The sequence below is a fragment of the Mandrillus leucophaeus genome, unplaced genomic scaffold (genome assembly GCF_000951045.1).
Source record: "Mandrillus leucophaeus isolate KB7577 unplaced genomic scaffold, Mleu.le_1.0 Scaffold750, whole genome shotgun sequence".
Classification (NCBI taxonomy): domain Eukaryota; kingdom Metazoa; phylum Chordata; class Mammalia; order Primates; family Cercopithecidae; genus Mandrillus; species Mandrillus leucophaeus.
The window spans coordinates 1,436,494-1,460,613 of record NW_012108142.1 but is presented as its reverse complement, the minus strand read 5'-3'; positions in this window follow the sequence as shown (position 1 = coordinate 1,460,613).

The following is a 24,120-nucleotide window of genomic DNA, read 5'->3' as shown; positions in this document are numbered from 1 at the left end:
TTGAATGTGAATAGAAGCATTCTTCATTTACAGTGGCAATTTATGCTTGGCAGCACTTTTGGTCTATCCTTACTTGAGTTTCAAAAGATCCCAAGAATGTGAGTTGCCAGGCTAGCATGGCACATATTGCATTTTTCAACCCATAGACCATTTCCCCAGGGCTGGTTAGTAGGCATAAAAAGAACATCTAATAAAAGGGTATTTTTCATTGGTTCACTAATTTCCTTAATTTGAAAGAAAATTAAGCTTGAAACTTAACTTTAAAATAGTTGGTCATTTGCAAATGCTTTTTGAAATGTCCCATAAGAGCTAAGTACTTAAGATGCAAAAGAAGAAAAAAGACTGATGTTCAGATGTCATGAAGACACTGGCATTCTGAGTCAAAGTAATTTGGAAAAAAGAATTAGTCAAAGGTTCTTGTCAAAGTTCCTGTGTGATGGGAAGTTGTCAAAATGATTGAGAACTAAAGAGGTTATGACAGTTTAGTATCTCCAATTAATTTCATTATTTTATTGAACTTAGAAATAAGGTTGCAAGTATGCACTTATACATATTCCTACTCTCTAATTTTGAGCAATAATGTCACCTGCCAAAAATAACCTGTTGTTTCAATCCTAGACATTATTTCTGTGCTAGGGCTGTCAATTAAGATCACATGAGTACTTTAAAACAAATACTTATAACTACTATAGCTTTCTGCTTTATAGTCACCACTAGGCTTACATAAAGTAACTTATAGTTCTAGCAATCTATTTTAAGCTGATGACACCTTAACTTTTATCATACAAAATAATTCTGTGCTGTTTGCTCCACAGTTCCCAACATCTTGTATTTATGATGTCATAATTTATACACATGTTAAATAGCTTGATTAAGCCATTCCACAACTTATTCATATATCAAAACATCCTGTTGTACACCATAGATATATACAATTTTTTACTTGTCAAATAAAAAATGTTTGTATAATTTGCCATATGTAATTAGCTATGCCCAAGATGATATATATAATCCCATATATTTTTTAATTGTAGTTAAAAAAAAAAAACCCACATCCACATAACATAAACTTACCCTCTTAACAACTCTGAGGTGATACCTTCAACTCCTATATTTTTACATTTGTTCTTTGTGCCTAATACTGTGAAAACAAGTTGAAATAAATCAAAGCATCAGAAAGAGTGTTAGAGTTCTAAATTTCTCTTCAAAGAATCAATTTGTCAGTATGTTCAATTCTTTGCCTTCTACTTTTAAACTTAATTTCCTCGTAAAGCAACCATTTTCAATTACCTGCTCCACCCTGACTCATTCCAATTACCTGCTCTGTCATAACCATTTTTCCTGCCAAACCACTCACCCTGTCACTCTCTTTAAATTAGCCAATTGGAATTAGTATAGCCTGTGTGGTCTAACCCTAACCAATAGGGAAAGACACTACAGCAGAGGCCACGTGTGTCAGGGATAAGAACCCCTCGCCCTCCCTCATCCAAGTGTGCAGTCACCATTGCTCCATCTGTAAGGGTGCACCCTTCTATAGAAGTACATTGCCTTGCTGAGAATTAAAAATAAAATTTTATATTCAAGTGCTATTTCTTTTGCAGCACCAAAACTTTATTTATAACAAGAAGTTCCATATGCTCTTGTCCCATGATCTTGAATTGGAGAAACTCATTTGAACCTCTTAAATGATTGTCATAAGCTCTACAATCTTGTCACAGGAACACAACGCAGCCTGGAGCATGCCCTCTGGGGACTACAAGACTGCCAGTGAGAGGCCTTGCATCTGGAATATTCAGGATTTTGAAAGGAGTTAGCCAGCTTGCTTCAGGCAGACTGTAAAGGGAGGGCCCCTGGAGAGCCCCCACCCTGCCTCGCAAGTGCTTGCACCAGAAGTTTTGTTCACATAGGGGGACTTACAAAGGGGGTTTGCCTCTACATGCCCACAGCAGACTAAGGGCCCACAGGCACACTGGGGGAATGGGGTGGAGCCACCAGGAATTCACACCTTATACAAATAGGGAACCCAGCCCCATCAGCTTATATGTAAAAACGCCCTGGTATTCTACTGTAAAGGGGGCAACCGGGAGCCTGCTTTCAGGACCCCTCTCTTTGCTGAGAACTTTCCTTTTCGCTTAATAAATTGTACTCCAGTCACTCTTTGGTATCCACGTGCCCATTTCTTCCTGGCAATGAAACAAGAACCCAGTCCTAGCTGAGCTAAGAAGAAAAAAATCTTGCATCAATTTCTCCACTGACACTGAGGGTTGCTTACAATGGGAGTCAACAGAAGTTGCAAACCCAGATTTATATGGAAACTCTCACAGTATTGAAATGTCAGTCCAGGGTGTTCCTTAAACAGTATGTGGAATATATGTGTGTGGATAACAGTTTGCATTATACTGTATATCTCCTCTCAATCAAATCACAGACTTCTTGTGAGCAGAGGCTATTTTTGTTCAGGTTTGTTTGACGCAGCCAATGCAATGCCTTGTGCAAAGTGACCATTTGTGTTTGTTACTTGAGTTTGCCAAACACAAAAAGAAACATCCAAAAAAACCACCATTTTGTAACTTTTCCTTCAAAGCCCTGAAGGTCTCACATGGTCTCACCATAAATATTTTACAAAATAAAGTGAGCTATAAATTCTGTCCATTGATGGTCCTGATTTGGGACTAGGGATAGGGACTAGGAATAATTATGGCAAAGGACATTATGATTGACAAGTGATTTGTTGCAAATCAACAGTGGAATAATCCCAAAGAAATCATTGCATTTAGCTAATCAACTGGGCTTTATCAATTGGCTTTGGTTATTCAGTTTTGTGACATCTGGTTCTTTCAAGAGGTTATTTTTGACATTGTGTGGCCTTGCTCTACACGACATCACATTTCCAACAAGTCTGTGTTATTATTTTGTATTTAATGGTTCTAAAATGAGAAAACACTTAACCACTCCAGAAGTAAAAAATAAACTTGCATTCTTCAAGTCTGTTTGTATAGCATTCTTGCAACTCATTGTGCTTTTATGAAATGGTGTTTGGGTGTTCCTTTGATTTTCCTTGTTGTTTATGTTATTAATGAGACACTTATAAATTCTTGCACAAGAGAGCTAAGAAGCAGGAATGTTATGTGGGTGATATGTAATCAGGATATATATGAATGACCACTTTTAAGAGTAGGAATAATCAGATTGATTTCTCCATGTTATTATGTTAATTAATCCACATCATAAAGTTTTAGTCCATTTCCTTTTATTAAGAAAACTTAAGACACTGGGCATATAGATTTAGATGTAAAATATAGGACAGGGTCTATGGTCAAATCATAACCAGACAATAGAAGCAAAGCAGAAATCCTTCCTCAAAACTAGTAGCAACCTAGTTAAAGAAGAGGAAGTTGCACGAAACATAGAAGGTAAAGTGAATATCAAGGTTATGTCGCCGTTGTGAATAAAGCCATTTTAATTTTCTGTGTTAGGGCTCCTTTAGTTTCAGATGACATATTCACAAAGTAAAGCAAATTTCATGACATGTAGCTGGCAGTCCAAGAGCTCTGTGGGACCCAGAAGTTGAAACAGTCTTGTTCTCCAGAAGGCTGCCCTCAAGTGGTGGCCAAGATGGAGACAAGAAGTTCCTGCTCTCATCCTTCTTCTGGCTAACAAGCCCAAGGAATCAAAATCCCATTCCTCCTGATGGTTCCAGCAATGACCTTGGAGCATTTTGATTGGCCCTGCTTGGGTCAGTGCTAATCCACTGGCTACTTACTGTACACCAGGAATACTTTTGTGAGCTTTTCCCAACTCTGGTGCAAGAGAGAGAAAAGAGTCAGAACTTTCTAAGCCATGGGAAAATAGTTCTACACAAACGTTTGTTTGTTACCAGAAGGGGTAGGGGGTCTCCATAAGGCACAACCTGTGGTCTACCTGAGTGTAGCCACCACCGACCACTACATCGTTATTACCTCTGGGGAGGCTGCTGGAGCTCATAGCCTTTGACACAGACTCCTGAAGAACAGGGACAATCAAGAGAAGGCATATATGTTATGTTTAAGCCCATTGCTTCAGCAACTTGATCCTGGTCTCCACTGCTCCCATCCTCAATTTATATCGGCTGTGTCTGTTTCTTTTTACCAGTCTTGCCATTCTGTTGCCAGTCCACAATCTGATCTCAATTTACCCATTCCAGGATCTCAGCAAAAACGGCCCGAGACCCTTGTGCGTATATATATATAAAATAATATGTATATAAATACATATATATATATATAGACTACTTCCTGCATTGCTTATTGTTTTCAATTTTCTCATCTGTAAATAGTCATTTAAGTGTTTTAGAGACAGGTGCAATATTTTATGTTAGCTTCAGTTCCCTGTAGCATCCCCTGTAGTCTACTGAATGGTTCAGTGTTCTTTCCTGTAAAAACAGACAAGATCGATTTTAACTGAAGAAATCAGAGAGCTTTCAGATTAGTTCCCCTGGTAGACAAAGTCTAACTCAGCATTCAAGGTTCAGATTTTTCATCTGATTTTAAAACCCCAATGGATTATTCTATCCAAGACTCCTGCGGGTTAGTGTTTGTATATAAAAGCCCTTCTGCTGAATGCTTCAAATCTGCCCTACAGAGTTTAATATCCCCCTTGATTTGAAGAGAAAAACATTCTTAGAGTTTTATATTTCTGGATCCTAACTCTGGGGCCAGGGCTGGCACTCTGGCAGAAGGGTTTGAAACATGGGCTGAAAATAGCTGACTTCCACAGGCTTGCCAGGGATATCAGATGAGCTCAGAGGACTCTCAAGAATTCTCTCAACAGCGTTTCTGCTATTCTGGGAGGACGAGATAACCAACAGTGGCTAGCTTTAAGGTTTATAGCTTTTCTGATTACTATTGGTATTACAAAATACTGTGAATGCCTCCCAGCGTAGCATTTGAAAGGGACCCTCTCAGCGGGATGGCATCTTGGAAATTTGTCTTTGCTTCAGCACATAAACAGTCTGGCTCAAGGCCAGCGTCGTATTTTATACGATGAGCAGAATGGTGAACACTGCCCTTTGGTGAACATGCAGGGTGTATGAACTACAGCTAGATCATCTTTAGGATATTTTCTGGATATAAAATTCTATTATATATCTATTCTGTATTCTATTCTATATATTTTTCCCCAAATTAGGCACAAAGGCAACTTTTTAGTATATTTATTGGTAAGATATGAAACGACTGAAGGAAGGCCTAAATCACTTTTATAAATGGGCACATACATTTAAACAATCTAGACACTTGAAAGTCCCTTGAGGGGCTACCAAATAGAGGGGCCACATGCCATAATGTCTTCAGAAGGGAACTACACTCAGGGGGAAAGTCCACTCAGTTATTTGCTTAAAATGTAGCCATATAGTCTTTGAATCAACTCTCTAAACCAAACACATTCTGTTCATAAGATAGCCTAGACCTACTGTACATGTCATACAAATGAATTAGTTAAGAATCTTTCGAGTTCTGTATATGAATTTTATAAGTGGTTTTGTTGGCATTAAAAAAAGGATAATTTTCTTGGAGCTCAAGCAGTTAGCCCCTTTATAAGTAAAATCAATTGTCAGAAAAAAAAAAAGAGAGAATCTGATGCTCTCTATACAGACAAGTGAATTAAAAATAACAAAACAAAATAAAACATGGTCTTCCCTACATCAGCAACTTTCACAAGCATTAAATTCACTTTAATGGTTTTAACTCTGGACATGTCCAGTGGCATGCTGACTGTGACAAAATCACATGAAACCTACATATTCTTCCATAATTGTTTCAACTCTGTAAAATGGAGATGACAGTTTAAGGATGACTCCACTCTGCTGAGAAATGATAGAAGAGAGAAGGTTGACAACACATACTTCCCAGACTGCATTCACCAAAATTCCTTCTAATAGAAGGAGATCCCAAGAGTTGGAAAAAGTTTGACTCCAGCATCTTTCAAAACTCTATTTCATTGTATTCTCCCACAGTGTTCTCTATAGGAAATGGAATCTTTGGAACTGTATTTCACATAACTTCTCTAGAAAGTACAACAATTTCTTAATGGGTTCAAGTATCCTTGCAAGTTATAGATCTAGTATGGAGATCTGTACACCAGCCAAATCAGGCAACGCCTAACAGATGTAATTATCACACAAAATGTAACGATGGGCTCATGTCATCCTGAGTGCTGACTCCAGAAGCCACCTAGATGAGAGAACAGCAAAGTCTTATCAGCTGAGTACCCATGAGCTAGTGCAATGTATCAGTTATTTCAACGTTTCATTGACAAAATTAAGAAATTTATTAAAAAGCTAGAGAACCCTAAATCCTAGTTAAAAGTCTAGTTTTTCTACTGCCACATTTTAGAATTTTACTCTAAAATTCTAAAATTGTATGTATTCTCAAGCACTGTTTTTCTATGAAGTTTTCTTCAAATGCGGAGGCATCTTGTGGTGGCTTGAAGTGTGAAGGTCTATCTGCTCGGGACCTCAGAATGTGACCCTATTTGGAATGACAGCCTTTATAGGTGTAATTAAGGTAAGGATCTTAAGATGAGGTCATCCTGGATTAGCATGGGCCTTTATAAGAGACAGGAAGGGAGAGATGCTGAGACATAAGAAGAAGGTCGTGTGAAGTAGAAACTGAAGCCATGCAGTCCCAAATGAAGGAAGACTTGGAGCCACAAGAAGCCAGAAGAGGCAAGGAAGGACACTTTCCTGGAGCCTTCGGGGCACTGAGGCTCTGCTCGTGCTTTGGTTTCTTTTGTACTTCTAGCCTCCAGAACTGAGAGATAATAAATTTCTATTGTTTGAAGCTACCCTACTTGTAGTAATTTATTACCACAGCCCTAGGAAACTAATACACATCTTTAAGTAGTTGATGCATTTTTAAGAGAAAAACTATATAAAATTATGAAATCACTTTTCTCAGAGACTGGTATTTGCAGGAGTCAAAAATTATGGCAAAAGAGATTCACGGAGTACAATTATCTAAGTGCATAATCTTGCAATTTCTTTTCAAATATTTTACCTAGATCTGAGGAAGATGTTTTTAAAAGGCCATTCTGTAAGGGTCTCCTGAAATGAACAAGGCTGAGATCATAGATGCATGATGGACAGTCAGTGCTAAGAATATTCTAAGCCAAACTGAACTTCTGAAGTGTGGACAAAAATCACTAAATTCTAGACTGTGTGAAAATGTCTTTCAAGGACAAGGGTAAAATAAAGACCAATAACTATGAAATTTACTACCAATCTTTCCTAAAAGAAATCCTAGAAGGTAAAATTCAGAGAGAAGGGAAATTACGCTAGGGAGCAAATCTGAGATACAGAAATGAATAGAAAGCAAAAATGCTAGAAAATGGGTGAGTAAATCTAAGAATTTATGGACTCACTAAAGCAATAGTAATAATTTCTAATTTGTGATTAAAAAAATAGGCAATACAGAACCAAGATATTGGACAAAATTAACAAGAATGAGAGAAAAGGTGAAATGAGTTAGTGTTATCTGTTATTTCTAGGGAGGTTAATTTTAACAATTTTAATTAAATAGGCATGTTAAACCACCTATGGTAACCAGTTAAAAACTAACAAGGAGAGTATAACCTTCATACTAATAGAAGGAAAAATGAAATGTGAAAACTAAACAAATAAACAACAAACCCTCAATATTTCAAATTAGAAAGAAGAAATGGGGTAAAAAGGGGGAATAAAACAGAATAAATCACAAGAAAAAAATGTGAAAATATATCAATATACCAGTAATCACAATAGATCAAAATTACTACAAGTTTACCTTTCTCATAAATATGGATTAAATGCACATTTTCAAAAATGGCCATAAGTAGTGATACATTTTTTCAGGATGTGAATATCTGGGGACTTATTAAACTTCTCCAGAGGACGTATCTTTCACTTGAGCCTGAAATTAAGATGTGGAAGGCTTTGGACAAAAGACTTGGATTGACTGATGTTCTGGGTAGATTCATATTTTACATCCATTTTCTTCCTTTCTTTAAGTCTTTGTTTCCTTTTCTTCTATAGGTTCCGTCTTCCTTCTTTTCCCCTGATAGCACTATTGTCTATTGCCAATAATACGTTTCAAATTTAGGACACCTAACAGATTCTGAGAAAACAGATATACCCTAAGGGTTCATATCAAAAGTAGTCAGGTTTTAATGCATAAGCATGATAATCATTGAGTGTTCCAACAGTTCCCTTTGCATTTGGAAAGGAGAAAACCTCACAGACATAGGAACAGGAATTTTATTCTGTACTCGTTTTACTGCGAGGTTAACACAGCTTTGAAACAGAATTTTTGTTCCAGTGGAACACTTCCCAGGTACATGAGCATGAAGAGTCACCATATCTTCTATGTAGACATTTCAGAGTGTAAAGCAGAATAGAGAGCTCATTGCCTGAGGGTTCACATAAGGAACAAAAGTTGCCTGATATAAAATAAGAAATAGTATTTTTTTCTGCAGTTCAGACTCTGGTCTTTGCTTTAAAATGAAAATGGAGAAGCTAAAGTTCTGGAGGAGAATGATCTCAGTTCACTGTGGTGGGAAGTCATTAGAGACTTACATATAAAGATCTAAGAAATGTCTTTCAAAAATATCAAATATAGTTGTTTCAGAAAACAGAAAAAGAAATAAGATTCTGGATCCTATTTTAACATTTTGAGCAATACAGGCATTAGAAGGATGCTTAGGGGCTGTGCAAGTCAATGATGAATGCCTGCTACCTAAGACTTGGGTGACTCAGCTTGCCTCTCCTGGTGGCCTGCTGAATGACAAGTTTTTGGAACTAATTATTTGTTTCCACTAGCAAATGATGCCTAGATACTAACATTATAGTATACATTTTTATAATTAATATTGTAATAAATATGAGTCTGTTATAAACATATTCCATGTTTTACATAAAACTCAAAAAACCTGTCTTAACTTTTTTGAATGAAAATAGCCACCAAAGACTTATTTTCTTTTCTTTTCCTCAAACTACCCTTTGCAAAATAGGTACTCATTAAATATCAAATTCACCTCTCTCATATAAAAATGCCTGCAGGTGCAAATATATTCTAACAACTTGAGTGAAGGAATTGAGATTTTAAGTTGCTTCTCTTAAAATACAGAGGCTATTATATGGGTCATACATTAAAAATTTTTCTCCACTGATATTTTAACTTTCTCTGAGGAATCTCCTTGCTCTTTCTGCCACTGTGGTAGAGCCAAAGACACATGGAACCTTGAATGGCACTGTTGGGTGTGTGGCCTGCCCTCCATCCCCCTCCTACTCATACAGGTAGAGGAAGCAGAATGTTACCAAGTTGATGGGAATAATGTAGGAAAAAAAGAAAAAAATTTAAAAAGAGTTAGCGGTGTAATTGAGACAAACCCCATTTTACAAAATTTATGCTAGATAAAATCCAGCTCTTTGAGAACAGGGTTCTGTTGACATATGGATGGAGGAAAATAGATAGATAGATAGATAAATAGATAGATAGATAAATAGATAGATAGACAGACAGACAAGAAGTAGGAGTTGTATGTTATTTTAAAGTGCTACCACCTGGAATAACCCTTAGTTTCTTTAAACAGCCTGCTTTATAAAATCTTAGTGTCCTTTAAAAATATGCATGGAAGCAAGGTTATCTTAAAGGAAAGACTATTTTATAATGATGATATATTCTACGTATTAGGGCCTGAATTTATTAAATCTAATACACCTTAACAGCAAATAATGGTAAACTAAGTTTATTTAAATATAATTCTAAATCCCAGAGATAGTTAAAACTCTCTTTCTGTGATTCTTTTTAGAGAGGTGATGTCAGATGAAGAAGAAAGTGATTAAAAATTCTTGTTCCTCAGAAATTAATTTATGACTATTATCATGAAAACCTACACGGTTTTCCTTAAACACTGCATTCTCCCAACCATGAGATAAGCATAAATGCTCTTTAAAAGAAAAAGGCAGGGTTTTGGGGTGATATCAATTGCAAAATGGAATAGATATTTAATGTTAGAACAAAAAACTCAAGAGTAATTCACTAATTATTTTCCTATTTTATGAGATAATTCATAGAGAATTTAATACATTATGTAAATGGAAACTTCTGATTTTCCTCAGTAGACGTCTCTTGCCTATATCATGAAAATTTGAGAAAAGTAGATTCGTTCTCATGCCCTAAATATACATTCTGGTAGTTGCTATTTTAACAAAGATCCTGATTGTTGACTCAAGCATAAGTGTTTTATTGATTATTTTTGGAAAGCTATAAGTGAAAATACATCAAGTTAACTTAGCAAACAAAAAGAAACTTAATAGTAAGTGATTGAGTCAAGAGTCAAGAACCACAAATTTTCAAAATACATTGGTTGACAGTGAGAATTTAGCTTTAAGCACCCTTCCATATCTGGAAGACTTTTATGTCTGATAAAAGACAATTATATGTTTACCTTTTATTTCATTCTTATCATACACAAACAAAAATGACACAACCCCTTTGAAGTGTTAACCAAAATTGAGTCACATTAGATATTAGCAACCAGCAATAAACTATTCTTTGAGGGGTTATTATTAAAAGGTTAGACTGAATCACATCATTCTTACAAATCAAATTTAACTCAAATCCAATCATTTGTCACATTTATAAAATTGTGGAATTTATTTTTCAAGTTTTAATTTTCTCTTAGCTTAAACATACCAAATTTTCGTCAATTCTAATTCTTGTTTTTACATTTTAGCATCTGTGATAGACGCATCGTAGCATTTAATATCACGATATTTAGGTGCTTTCTATCGTGGACATGCAAACTCTCCATATCACAGTTTAACTGGCAGCGCATTTTCTTTCTTGGTGGTATATAACATAATAGTGTAATTTTTAAATAATGTCATCTTAGTCTTCATTAAATATTATGTTATTAAGACTTTCCTTACCTTCACTCATTCACACTGTTTAGAAGGAAACAATTAAGTATGGTTAATAAAGCATTTCAGTAGCAGAAACCACAAATTCAATACTTGCATTAGCATTGATTAGAATTTTTATAAGTAAAACTTGCTTATACATTTTTTATCATAATATAGATGAATTTGAATGAAAATTAAATGAGACATATGAAAGCATTTTAACTCTATTATGTTTTCAAAATACAATAGTTCCCTTTTCCTCATGATTTAAGAAAAACATATACGTAGATAATTTTAATAGCAATAAAGTAGCATAGTAAAATAAGACTAATGATATTTATTATAGGGGTTGAGAAATTTCCCACTGGTTCGGTTTTCAAGACAAAAATCTTTCCCCTAATCCTTCCAGGCCTCTTGTCAAGGAAGTTGAGTGAGGTATCTGATTTGTGGATGAGAGTCACTGTTCATTGTTCAATTAGTAATAACTTCCTAACAGACATTTCAGCCCCACCTTCTCCTTGGGCCCTCCTAAGGATTACTGGGGAAAAAGCATCAGGTGAGAGAACAGGTGTAATGGTGCTGAAATAGCTCTGCCAAAATAGATGCCTCCAGCCACTATGGTTTATCTCGGTGAGTTAGTACGGCCCATCTCTGCGGTACCATGGAACTAAACAAGGCGTAGGAGAACATTTTCTCCTAGCTCTGCTCATTTTAGGTTTGATTTCCATTGGCATAAGGAAGAAGCATAGCATGCGAACTTCAGGTGAGTCCTTCATCTTCAGGAAATGTGCTTTTGCTTAGGCTTTCTGAGCTCTTCTCTATTCTGCTTTCAATCCCTTCTCTGCGGCTTCTGCCCAATCTTAGCTGCTTTTAGCAGCTCTTAAAAATGTTTTGAGATCTGTGGTTTTGACAGGAGTAGAGGTCTGTTTTTCTCATTCTCCTTTTTGCTTTTATGTTGTTTTCAGCAGAAAAGGCAGTATCTAACCTCTGCAGCCACATTTCTTCCAGAAGTCACCTATTCATATATAAAAATGCCAAGTGCCATGTTCACAGTGAATCTGCCATGGCCATCCTCTGAGAGATTTTCTAATTATTACAATCTGCTTTCAGTCCTCAAAAAATTTAGATTAAGGATGTATATAAAACAATACCAAAGAAATTACATGCAGGATTCTGTCATTTGGACAACACATGAAAAAGAATTCAGAAAGGAAGAACTCAGTGTGGCCTAGAGAAGCAAGGAAGTACTCTGAGAGGACGCTGGCATTGATAGTTTCTTGAATAAAAAAAATTAAAAGGTATAGAAAAGAAGGTTTAACAGGAGGATGATACTACTTTAAAATTGCACATTACAATGAAAACTGGAAAAAGAGTTTTCTTTACTGTAATTATAGAAACAACTATTTACATTGATGCCCTGAAGTTTCAGATCACTTTTCCATATAATATTTGAGCAATCCTATTAGATTCCCTCTGGATTTATGTCCAAAAATTGGAGATACACTTTGGGAGCAACATGTTAGTAAATATGGCCGAAAACTAATTTGTATTTAAAAGCAAACGCAGTGTGCCAACACAGTGTTTTGATTATATGCTTAGAAAATTGAGTGAAGACAATGAATTTTTTTTTTTTTTTTTTTGACACAGTCTCCTTCTGTCACCCAGGCTGGAGTGCAGTGGCACGATTTCAGCTCACTGCAACCTCTGCCTCCCGGGTTAAAATGATTCTCCTGTCTCAGCCTTCCCAGTAGTTGGGACTACAGGTGTGTGTTTTTTATTTTTTTATTTTTTTGTATTTTTAGTAGCGACGGGGTTTCACCATGTGAGCCAGGAAGGTCTCCAACTCCTGACCTCAGGAAATCCTCCCATCTTGGCCTCCCAAAGCGCTGGAATTATAGGCGTGAGCCACCGCGCCCAGCCGAAGACAATGTTTTCATGGGGTGGGAAAGCTTGGTTATAACCGGATTCACGCTGCAACTTCTTCTCATAGCTAGTATTTACTTTCGTGATTAAACATAGTTTTCTTTAATGCAAAAACCTATAGGTGTTTTCAATCCAAATCAAATTACAGTGTGACTGATGCTAAAACGAATTTTCTGTCTCTTATGCAAAAATCAGTTGCTCAAACTAAGATGCAGTCCCTTTCCAATGAAGAAAAAGTCTGGCTGTGCATAAAAAGTGAGACCTTGTGAAGGTGACTCACTGTTGACTTAAGCCCAGTGGCTTCCTGCTCCATCTCTTCATTTCTTAACCGAACCTTGCTCCGAGCTTGGCTTCCCTTGGTGAGTCTTTGTAAAACATATCCCTGACTCCACTCTGTGGAATCTAGCCACCTCTAGCAATGGGCAACTCTTCCAGCTCTTAGGCTCTGGCTCTGTTACTTGGCTGCAAGTCTTGGCTCTTCTTTTAGCAAAGCTTTTCATCCACAAATGGTCAATTGGTGGCAATGTTCTGGACATAACAGAAGTGCACAAAAGCCATGCCTTGCTGGAAGCTTTTCTGCAGAGTGACCTTATTCTATCACCCTTATGATAGGACCACATTTTTAGGACCACAAATTCTTAATTATGAAGAATTTGAAATCCTCTGATCCAGAGTTTTCACTGGTCATAAAGATTTGGATATTTAGAGAGCAAAATTGAAGAACATTTTTTTTTTTTTGCATTCTTGGTTTACATTGTCTACCGTTTTATAGACATTTATGCCCTTTTATATTTTCAATAAGCAACCCTGAGATCCTTCACGGTGGTAACTACTATTAGATAGTCACCAATTTAGATTCAGGAGCCTCAAAATAGTTTGTTCCTGAGTAACTTCAGTATACACCAGCGCTATCTTATTCTCTTCTATTGCCATTATACACCCAAGGCCTACAAAAAAGTGTTTAAAGACATAAACATTATCACATTTTTAATGTCCAACTGTGCTTTTTAAATGAAAATATTTCAACTCATGACATGATTGGTTTTCTTAGTGCCAAAGATCTTCACCTAACAGAGGAAGTGTAATATATCACTATTTTCCTGCAGATAGAAAACTGCAGGGATCACTGATACAAATGAATATATTCTTTGTCCACAAAATTCATAGAAATTTAATTATGACACAGGAAAACATAAACCCAAGTCAATTCTTTTATATCAGTTACAATTGTACAAAATGAATTTATCATAAAATCAGAGTTTAAATGTATTGTTTTATTTTAATTTTAGAGAAAACGTCACCAGTGAGTCTTATTTCTACTGGCTTATGTCAGACTGTATGTTTTAGTCTCACAAACAGCATTAGTACAAAAGTGATGGGTTCAATCTGATTTACTTCCTTACAATATGCAAATCATTTGAAATTTAAGCATGTAATAAATTTCTCATTACTTTCATTGTGATGTTTGTTTCTCTTTCATAGTTTATTTCATGACATGCTTAACCTTTAACCTTTATAAAGACTTAAAAGTGTGATAAAGGTCAAGTGTAAAATGGGTTATTTTGGCTGTTGGGGCTCAAAAACTGAGCCCCGAAAATATGGTGCTTTGACGTGCTGAACTAAAGAAGCAGCTTCAAGGTCTCTCTGACCTCCTAATTTTCTCTCTCAATCCTCTTCCTCTCCCAAGCCACAGGATGAGGCTGTTCTCTGAAATTCCCTTATGCACCTAAAACCAGGCCCCCAAAAAGAAACACAATTGCCTTCAATCCCTTCCCTGATGTTTCATTATCCAGAGAAGATTAGAACTCATATCAAAGAGGAGGAGATTGAAAATTGAACACCACACCTAGAGCCCAGAAGAACTTCATCCCAAACTCCTGTCTGTTCTCTGGTCCCATTTAATTCCCAGGGAGAATTATTTATTAACCATGATCTAAACATTGGCTCTGTTTATCTCTCCTAAAGTCGTAAAGTTCTACTCCTACTCTCCCTCATCTTTCCTTCCCTCATGAAAAAGGGTGTATAAGCACGTGGACCTCCTTGCGTTGTTGGACAATCACTGTCTGAGACTCACCTGTGCTATGCATGTTCACTAATATATATGGCCATTTCTCCTACGAATCTGCCTTTTATTGGTTCATTTTCTGCAAGCATTCAGAGGGAGAAGGGGAAGCTTTCTCTCAGTGTCCCCATGATGCCCTCCTTTAATTGCCATCTTCCGTTGTCATTATATCCTTCAAATATCTGCCTGGTTTTCATGCTGCTAATGTCAGGTTAGTTTTATCAGGGAAAAAATATCTGTCCCACATAGGTCATCAGTTATGTGGACTTTGAGCTAAAATCAAACTGACACCTATGTACTAAAATTTTTAAGTTAGCTAGCATGTGGAACATTGTTTTGTATGAACTCCCAAGAAAGAGGATGGAGATTGATAGACTGGACCAAAAGTGAAAATGGGATCATTATTTAGTTACCAAAATACAAATTATTAAGAAAAAATACAGCATGACTTGTAAGATTTGATGTGAATAGGATTGGCCTAGAATAAAGGGTAGATTTTGATGGAAAATTCTAATCATGAGGAATGATTATTGCATTAAAATGGAGAAACATCATAGGTTTATTTGTGGAAAATCTTGTAAATTTTGTAAGAGAAAAATATTCTGTGAGTGTTAATGCACAATGGGCAATATTTTACTAGAATTCTTTTGGAGAAATTATATGAATCAGTAGAATAACAAAAATGAACCCTTTAAGAAAATGTATCTTGGTTAATGCAATTTTCAGAATTGGAATATGGAAACCAAATAAAAATGACAAAGAGGCAATGACTGTAATTTTGGCAATTTCCCACCCCCAAGCGTGATGAATTACAGACTGGGTTTCGGGAGCCATGTATGCAGGAACCTGGGGTTGAGATGGATGGCTTGGGGCCTGGGCTGTGAGTAGAGGCGTGTGCACTAGGCCAGTATGTTGGCTCTGAAAGCCCTCCACAAGGAACCAAATCAAGGCTGCATCATCCATGGAGATGTTTCATACCTTGTAGTTCACCATCCTTGCTGGGGAGGAAATTCTAGAACTAGCAGTGTGGGACACTTACTTTTCCTCAACACTGACTTGCAAGGTATAAGTCTAAACTTAGTTTTCTAAGTTTCATAAACTTGAACTCACAAAACACACAATGTATACACACACACACACACACATCTCTCCTAGGGGTTGTGAGTAATAGAAAGAGATTGATATTTAGATGTAGCTTGCACAGAAAAATGCCTGACACAAAATCAATTCTTTCTTGCTGCTGTTGTTATGAATATTATAAGTGACATTAAGACTAATGTGGCAAATTAGAGATATTTATATGTGGGAATTAAACATAGTGGCCTACATTTGTATTAAATAAAGCATTATGCCATGACGCATTCTCTTATTAGGAGCAGCCGTTTTTAGGGGGCTATATTTACAAATCTAAAGCCTTAAAAAAATCCAAGTTTTCACTTATGTTAACAAAATGTGTTTTTTAAATAATACTTTTATTCTCTGTATAATTAGATGTAATTCAATCTTTTTATAAGAGAAAAACTGTTATTTTAGTTTGTTTGTCTCCCCATCAAGATGAAGTAAGAATGGTTGGAGTAAACCTCACATTGTCATGTAAACCAATTGTAACATATGAGTGGCAGTACAGCTAAGTCATTTAGAGCATGAGATTTGGATTTAAACAGAACTAAGTTCAAGCCTGTTTCCACCCACCAGTGGGTAAACGATGAGTTTGAGTAAGTTACTTACCACCCTGAAGACTCAATTTTCTTATATGTTAAATAGAGATAACAATATTAATATTTACGTAATATGGTACTTGTGAAGGGAAAAATGTATTTAAATTGCTTGACACAGTGCAAGGAACATTTTTAAAATTTTTATAAATGATATTTATTGTGCTAGTATTGTTTCCCTTCCCTTTCCCCTTCTAGTAAGCCAGAGTCTGAGTATTTTTCCCCTTGAGAAAATTGCTCAGAAATGAAATAGCAAAAAGCCTGAGGTCTATAAGCCTGAGTATGAAGGAAGGGGCATTGGTCTTTCTTGATAGCTCCGGGCGAGTCTAATGAGAAGCCAGGGGTGAGAACAACCACTTTCTGGCATTGCCATTAGATGAATATATCCCATAGTATTAACTTTTTTCTAGGTCTTCACACAAGACTCTGATTCTTATGTGAGAGAAGGTTTTTTTGTTAGTATGAATAATGGCTAATCTCCATGCTAAGATTAGAATTCCACTGACCGTGTTAGGGGACAGAGGAATCGTTTCCCAAAGAAAGGAAAGCTTGTCAGACCAAAATGCAGATGGGCACTACAGTACCCAATACTAAATAGGGTGAAGCATTTTGGGGTTCTGTAAGTGAATTTCAGAGGATGATGGAAATGTTCTAAATCTTACTTTGTATGATGATTACTCAGATCAAAACTCATTGGTTGGAATGCACTTTATTATTTATTCCATGTAAATCCTAAATAAATCACTTCATTTGAATACCTCAATGACTCAATTAAATTATCTTCAGTAGTTAAGATGCAATTTATTATTAGTCTTTCAGTAGTCTGCTATATCAGGCTACCAATCAACATAAGGATAGAAGAAATTCAAAAGGAAGAGACACATGCACAGTGGTTTCTCATTATATCTTTTTTTTTTTTGTAAATTCAAGTTCAGAAATACAAGATTAAGTATTCCATACACACATTAATTTATAATTCAAATAATTCATATGCAATATTTAGGTAATAGCTTCTATTTTCTTTTTTCATTTTAAGTAGGTTCTCTGTTGCTAGGTGCTTTCTAAAAGTGATTTGAATAGTAATACAGTAAAAGTGTTACATAGCTCCTCTTCTAAAATTTCAGTCTCATTTACATCATTTTTAAAAATTGTTTCTGAGAACAGTATTGTTATACTTATTCCTCTTTGAGAAAATGAAGTGAGCAACATTTAAGTCATTTAAGATAGACTAGAACTCAAAGAGTTGTGTTCTGATATTACTTGAGGCATGCAAGAAACATATTTCTATAAGCACAATGTTCAAGAAATGTATGGATACCTTTGTTTCCTGATTTGAATTTTTAAAAAGGAAATTGCAGATGAAGTGCATAGAAAAACCTGCATTTGTCTTGCACATTATCCCATGATTTCCTTTATGCAGAAAATTCCTAGTTTATATATTCTGTAGTAACTCTTAGAAATGCAAATGTTTGTTTGTAGCATTATTTTTGTATTTAAACAATCATTCACATACATACCCATATCTGTATATATCTATAGTATTGTCCATATATTTAATAATCTGTAAACTGAAAATAGTTATGATTGACTAGTTTATATACTCTTATTCAACACACCTTTATTAAGCATCTGCTGTTAGTTAAGCACTGTGTTTGAATATATAAAGAAACCATAGCCTCATAAATAATCTTAGTTCAGAAACTCTATTACTTGTTTTGGAAAACAGGTGGAAAAAATTCAAACGCGAAACATAGTAAAGGAAATTGTGAGGGAAATTATTGGAAGAGAGCAGCTTGGAAGACAGAGAGTGAAGAGATAAGACGTGACTAATGAAAACTGGAGCAGAAGAAGTCCCAAATAATATAGAAAACTAGCCAGAGGTAAAAGAACACCTGAATCTGTCATTTGGAAGGCATGCTAACATCCCAGGATAATTTTGAAATCTATCTGGTAAAATTTCTGAATTCCAAGAATAAAGAAAATTGTAATGGGAAAAATAAAATGAGAGAGTAAAAACGAAATCCAATTATTTATGGAAAATCCCAGTAGCTAGATGGTAGCAGAGCAATGTTACAGACTTTAGGGAGACCAGGACTAGAACCAAGAATTCTGGGCCAGACCAATATAGATTCGTGTATTAGTGCAAAATAAAGATACTCTTGGAATTGCAAAGCTCAGAAAGTATTCTGCCTGTGCTGTTCGTGGCCTGTGGACTCAAAAGCCATGCCCTGCCCTTCCCCAGGGTCTATATTCTGCAAACTAAGTTTCCCAGGCTTCCTCTCTAGCTGACTTCTCACTAGATTCCAATAAAAGGAGGCCCTGGCAGGAGAATGGAAAGTGGCAGGAAGTGAGAAACCAGAAGCTTTTTTCCTGCCTGTCACTGCATCAGGTTGCACCCTTGGCTGTCACTATCTCTTCTGTGGTTCAACTTCATCGTGGCTCTTATAAGACCACCTGTTCCCTTATCCCTCCAACTCTTGTGGAAATGCTGCTTAGAGGAAAAGAGGAAGAGGAGGCAGTGTAACAGAGACTTTATAATGCTTTTGTTGCAAACCTGACTCTTTGTCAAAGAATCAGCAGCAGTGTCCTCAGACGTGTGGAATGAAGCAGCAGCTGTACTGATAAAGGATTTGGCTTTCCGGGCCGAGGGATGAGAGTAATAAAGCAGATTTCCGTCCATCTCTGCAAACTTATTAAATGAACATAGAATTCTTGCCAAAGTAACAAGGCTCCTGTGAGTCACTGACTGAGTGTGGGTACTAGCAGTCCTTCAAGTTCATATCCGGTAGCTGAAGAGTTCTTTCAGGTGTGCACCTTTGCCTGAAATGGTGGTGGTTAATCAGTGCCAATCAAAGCAAAAAGCTGACCCCTGCCCATGAAGATAAAGTCCAAATGGTTTCCAAAGATTTGTTACAAGTACAGCAAATTTATAGCAAAATATCTACAAAACCACATCTACACATTTGGAAATTCAAAAATATTTTCCAGATCACAGAAAAGCTGGTTATACTTCCAGCCTAGTCCAAAAGACTGTAACCATTACAAAACATGCAAAACTTTCTTGTGTACCAGTGATCACAATCAAAATTCTTTTCAGTGGTACGCCCACGTAGCTCTCTTAACCTACCAATCCCCTCTTAGGTTAACACTATGAATTTACTTCCTGATTTATTTTACATATTAGGAAGAAGGATAGCAAAGAAGGAATCAGAGTATTTGGTGACTGAATGGATATAAGAAGTAAAAAGTGCAAGATTTTACTTTTAAAGCTTTTTAATCCATTAAAATTATTTTAAGTTCTTAGACCTGTATGGCTAAAGAAATGTCATAGCATTGCTAGTGTGAGAAACAGACTTACCCATCGAAACCCAAAGAGTGGACTCAGAGATCCAGAACAGCAAAAGTGAGACTTTTAATAATGGTCTCGCAAGATCGGGTGTTTGATGAGCAGGCACACCCAGCACAGTTTGAACAAGCAAACTATCCCTTAGTGCGCAGGTCCCTCCCCCGGTTCCTCATAGGCTGAGTACTATGGGGTCACAGTCTTCCAGAACATCGCCTATTGATTGTTGGGTAGGGACTGTAGGTGTTTTTGTTTGTTTGTTTGTTTGTTTGTTGGCAGGGGGTGTTTATCTTGCTGCATTTTGTTGCAGCCCACAATGCATTGCAATCGTAGTTAGCTTAGGGGCTCTTCAAGTATTTGACTTACGACGTAAGTACCTGGGCAGGCTGATAAGAACAGACAAAATGAGCTATCTTGCAGGCTAGTAAACTTTCATTTTAGACTAAACTTTTCTGGTTGGGGTGAGAGCACCTAAGTGGTGGGGGAAGGTAGGGGAAGGGGGAGACCAACAAGCAGGCATCGGCTATCCAAGCGGGGGTCTAGTATATCCTGTTTCTTCTGTAGTTTGCTGACCTAAGCAGACTCAAGGCACTTTCTCTTGGAAATGGACCGCTGTGTATATTATTTTCTTCAATAGTAACAAAGGCAGGGCAGTTAACTTTCAAGAAAACTAATATATTGCTGTGCAAAAGCCGGGCAGAAATGTCCCTTGCCTCTGGACAATAACACTCATGCTCAGAAAAAGGCTCCAGATTTAGGATGTGGAAGTGGGATTTATTTGCATAAAAGGCTGGTTGGAGTCATGAGGATGTGATAGTTCAAGGCAGAATGCAGCACAGATTTCAGGACAACTTGGGGAGAAGTCAAGTGAGAAAACTCACCTAAGCAATCAGTTTCCCTGTGTGCAAAGTGTAACGTGTACTAAAGAACATATTATAATCAGAAAGCTGTATTTTGCCAAACCTTTCTGTGTTTACCCACAAAACACTCACACATTTAGAAAAGATTAGAAAATATTTTCATATGAAAAACTGAAAAGATAAAAACTCATAAAATACAAAGCTAGTAAAGTCAGTTGGTAAAAATGCTCTACATTAAAGTGAGAAATATTGAAATGGAGAAAAGACAACTCTCCTCATACTCATCACAATCCTTTTCAGTGGTTGAAAAGTATTCAGGTGAAAAATTCATGTAAGTACACTCAAACAAATATAATTTCCTTCAACTTTCTGAGACCTTTACAGAACAAACATATAATTTATTTTTTCCGTTTCTCACTTCCCATTTCTTCCTTCAATCACACACACACACACTCACAAGTATGAGCACAAAACACTTCTGCTCAATGCCATCAAGTTCTGATGCTTATTTGCTTTGTCTGTTTGCTTGTTTTTTTACAGAAATATTCTTCCCTGAACGGTAACTCCTTGAGGACATGAGTTATATCTGTTTCTTTCATCTTCCCTATGTCTAGAAAAGTTCCTTGGATATTGAAGGTTCTGTATATAGATGTATGTTATATATGTGTGTATATATTTATGTATGTATGTGTATATACATCTTACATGTATATACACATGTGAATATATTTAACATATACATGTATATGTAACATATATACACATATATATACACAAACATAGATGTGACTATATATGTATAAAAAATTGGAACCAATGAATTTAATGACTCAATAGTACTATATTATTTATGATTGAAAACATTGGATCATTTGGAACATCAAATTTTAAACAACTAAGCTCTAAAAATACAGTGAGGGCACCATACCATTTGTTGCACAGTCATCAAGATTCTAGACCACTATATATCATCTACTATTAATGCACAGGAAGACATCATCCACTAGGGAAGAAAAATCTGGAAAGAATCCATAGATTGTTCTAACACCAGACTAAAAGCCAGAAGACGCCATGAGATCCTAGCTCTCACACCTTCTAGCTACAGTGACTTCAATTCTCTACACTTAGGTTTTTGTTTTTTTATATAAAATAAAAAGTGTGGATATTACAAATCCAGGATCATTTACAAATCTAAAGATTTTTCTATTGCTGGAACATATGTACAATAATTAAAATGGAGCTTTGCACAAAGCCATGATCAATAAATTGTTGTTTGGGTAGGTGACAGAAGGACGTGTAGACCCGAGTCCTTTCCAATATTGGAAATTCAAGACCATAGTCAGGAAAGCTTAGAGCAAATGTTGGGGGATTTGCCTAAAATCCCTGTCCAAATCATTCCCATTAAGAAACACTATCTGTTTTTCCTAATATTTTAAAAAATCAAATAAAGATCTTATTTTTAGACAATTTGTAGCACACAAAGAAAGATTCATCTAACCTGGAGTTTCTTACACAAGATCCAAAATACATTCCTTTTTGTCCTCTGCACTGAGTGTAGTACAAGGTAAACACTCAATGCTACTCAATTACAGTATTTCTTTAAATGAAATAAATTGAATTATGTATTTACAAGGATTAATTGTCAATGTACTAATTAATCTTTATTATTATAAAATCAAAGATCTCATCTTAAATATCTTTGAATGCCATATATGAAAGTTAACTTAAAATGGATTAAAGACTTAAATATAAGATCTGAAATGGTGAAACTACTAGAAGAAAACACAGGGGAAAAACTCCATAACATTGGCACAGGCAAAGATTTTTTGAACAAAACCTTAAACGCGTGGAAAACAGAAACAAACTGTAGAAACTAATGGGATTGCATTGAACTAATTAGCACCACAAAGGAAACAATCAGCAGAGCAGAGTGACAACATCTATTTTAGAGGACGGGAGAATATACTTGCAAACCGGATATCTGATAAGGGATTAATATCCAACATTTTAAAGAAACTCAGACAACTTAACAATAAAAACCCCAAATAACCTGATTTGAAAATGGGCAAAAGACCTGAAAAGACATTTCTCAAAAAATGACATGTAAATGGCCAACAAATATATGAAAAAATGCTCAGCATCACCAGTCATCAGGAAAATGCAAATCAAAACAACACTGAGATACCACTTCACTCCGATCAGAATGGCTACAATCAAAACATCCAAAGACAGGTGTTGGCGAGGATGGGAAGAAAAGGGAAACCTTACACACTGCTGGTGGGAATGTAAATGAGAACAGCAATGATGGGAGACAATACGGAGGTTCATAAAAAATGTGAAAAAGAGCTACCATATGATCCAGCAATCCCACTTCTGGGTATATAGCCAAAGGAAATGAAGTCAGTGTGTCTGCATTCCTATGTGTACATATGTTAATTGCAGCACTATTCACAATAGCCAGAATATGAAATCAATCTAAATGTCCATCAAGAATGCATAAAGAAAATGTGTTGTATGTACAAAAAGGAATGCTATTTAGCCATTAAAAAAGAATGAAATCTTGTCATTTGTGACAACATGACTGAACCTGGAGGACATTATGGTAAGTGAAATAAGTCAGGCACAGAAAGACAAATACTACATGATCTCAATTACATGTGGAATCTGAAGAATTATTCTCATAGAAGAGTAGAATGGTGGTTACCAGAGGATGGGGAGAGTTGGCGGGGACAGGAGGATGGTGAGAGATTGGTCAATGAGTACAAAGCTACAGTTAGATGAGAGGAATAAATGCTGGTGCTCCATTACATAATACAGGACTAGAGTTAGCAATAATGTATGGATTGTGGTAAATACGCTATATTGTTTCTTTCTTCACTAGGTAAATGCTTTTAAGATCTATGTATGTTGCTATGTATGCGTATCCAACCCATTGTTTCTCACTGCTGCACAATACCTCTTAGTGTATATCCACCAAATTTGACTGTCCTTTCTCACATGGATGGACAACCAATTTGAAATCAACTCACTGTAACACAAATATCTCTGCAATGAATACTCTTTTTTTGTTTTGTTTTGCTTTGTTTTGAGACAGTCTCACTCTGTTGCCCACGTTGGAGTGCGGTGGCATGATCTCGGCTTACTGCAACCTCTGCCTCCAGGTTCAAGTGGTTCTCCTGCTTCCGCCTCCTGAGTAGCTGGGATTACAGATGTGTGCCACCACGCCTGGCTAATTTTTGTATTTTTAGTAGAAACCGGGTTTTGCCATGTTGGCCAGGCTGGTCTCGAACTCCTGACCT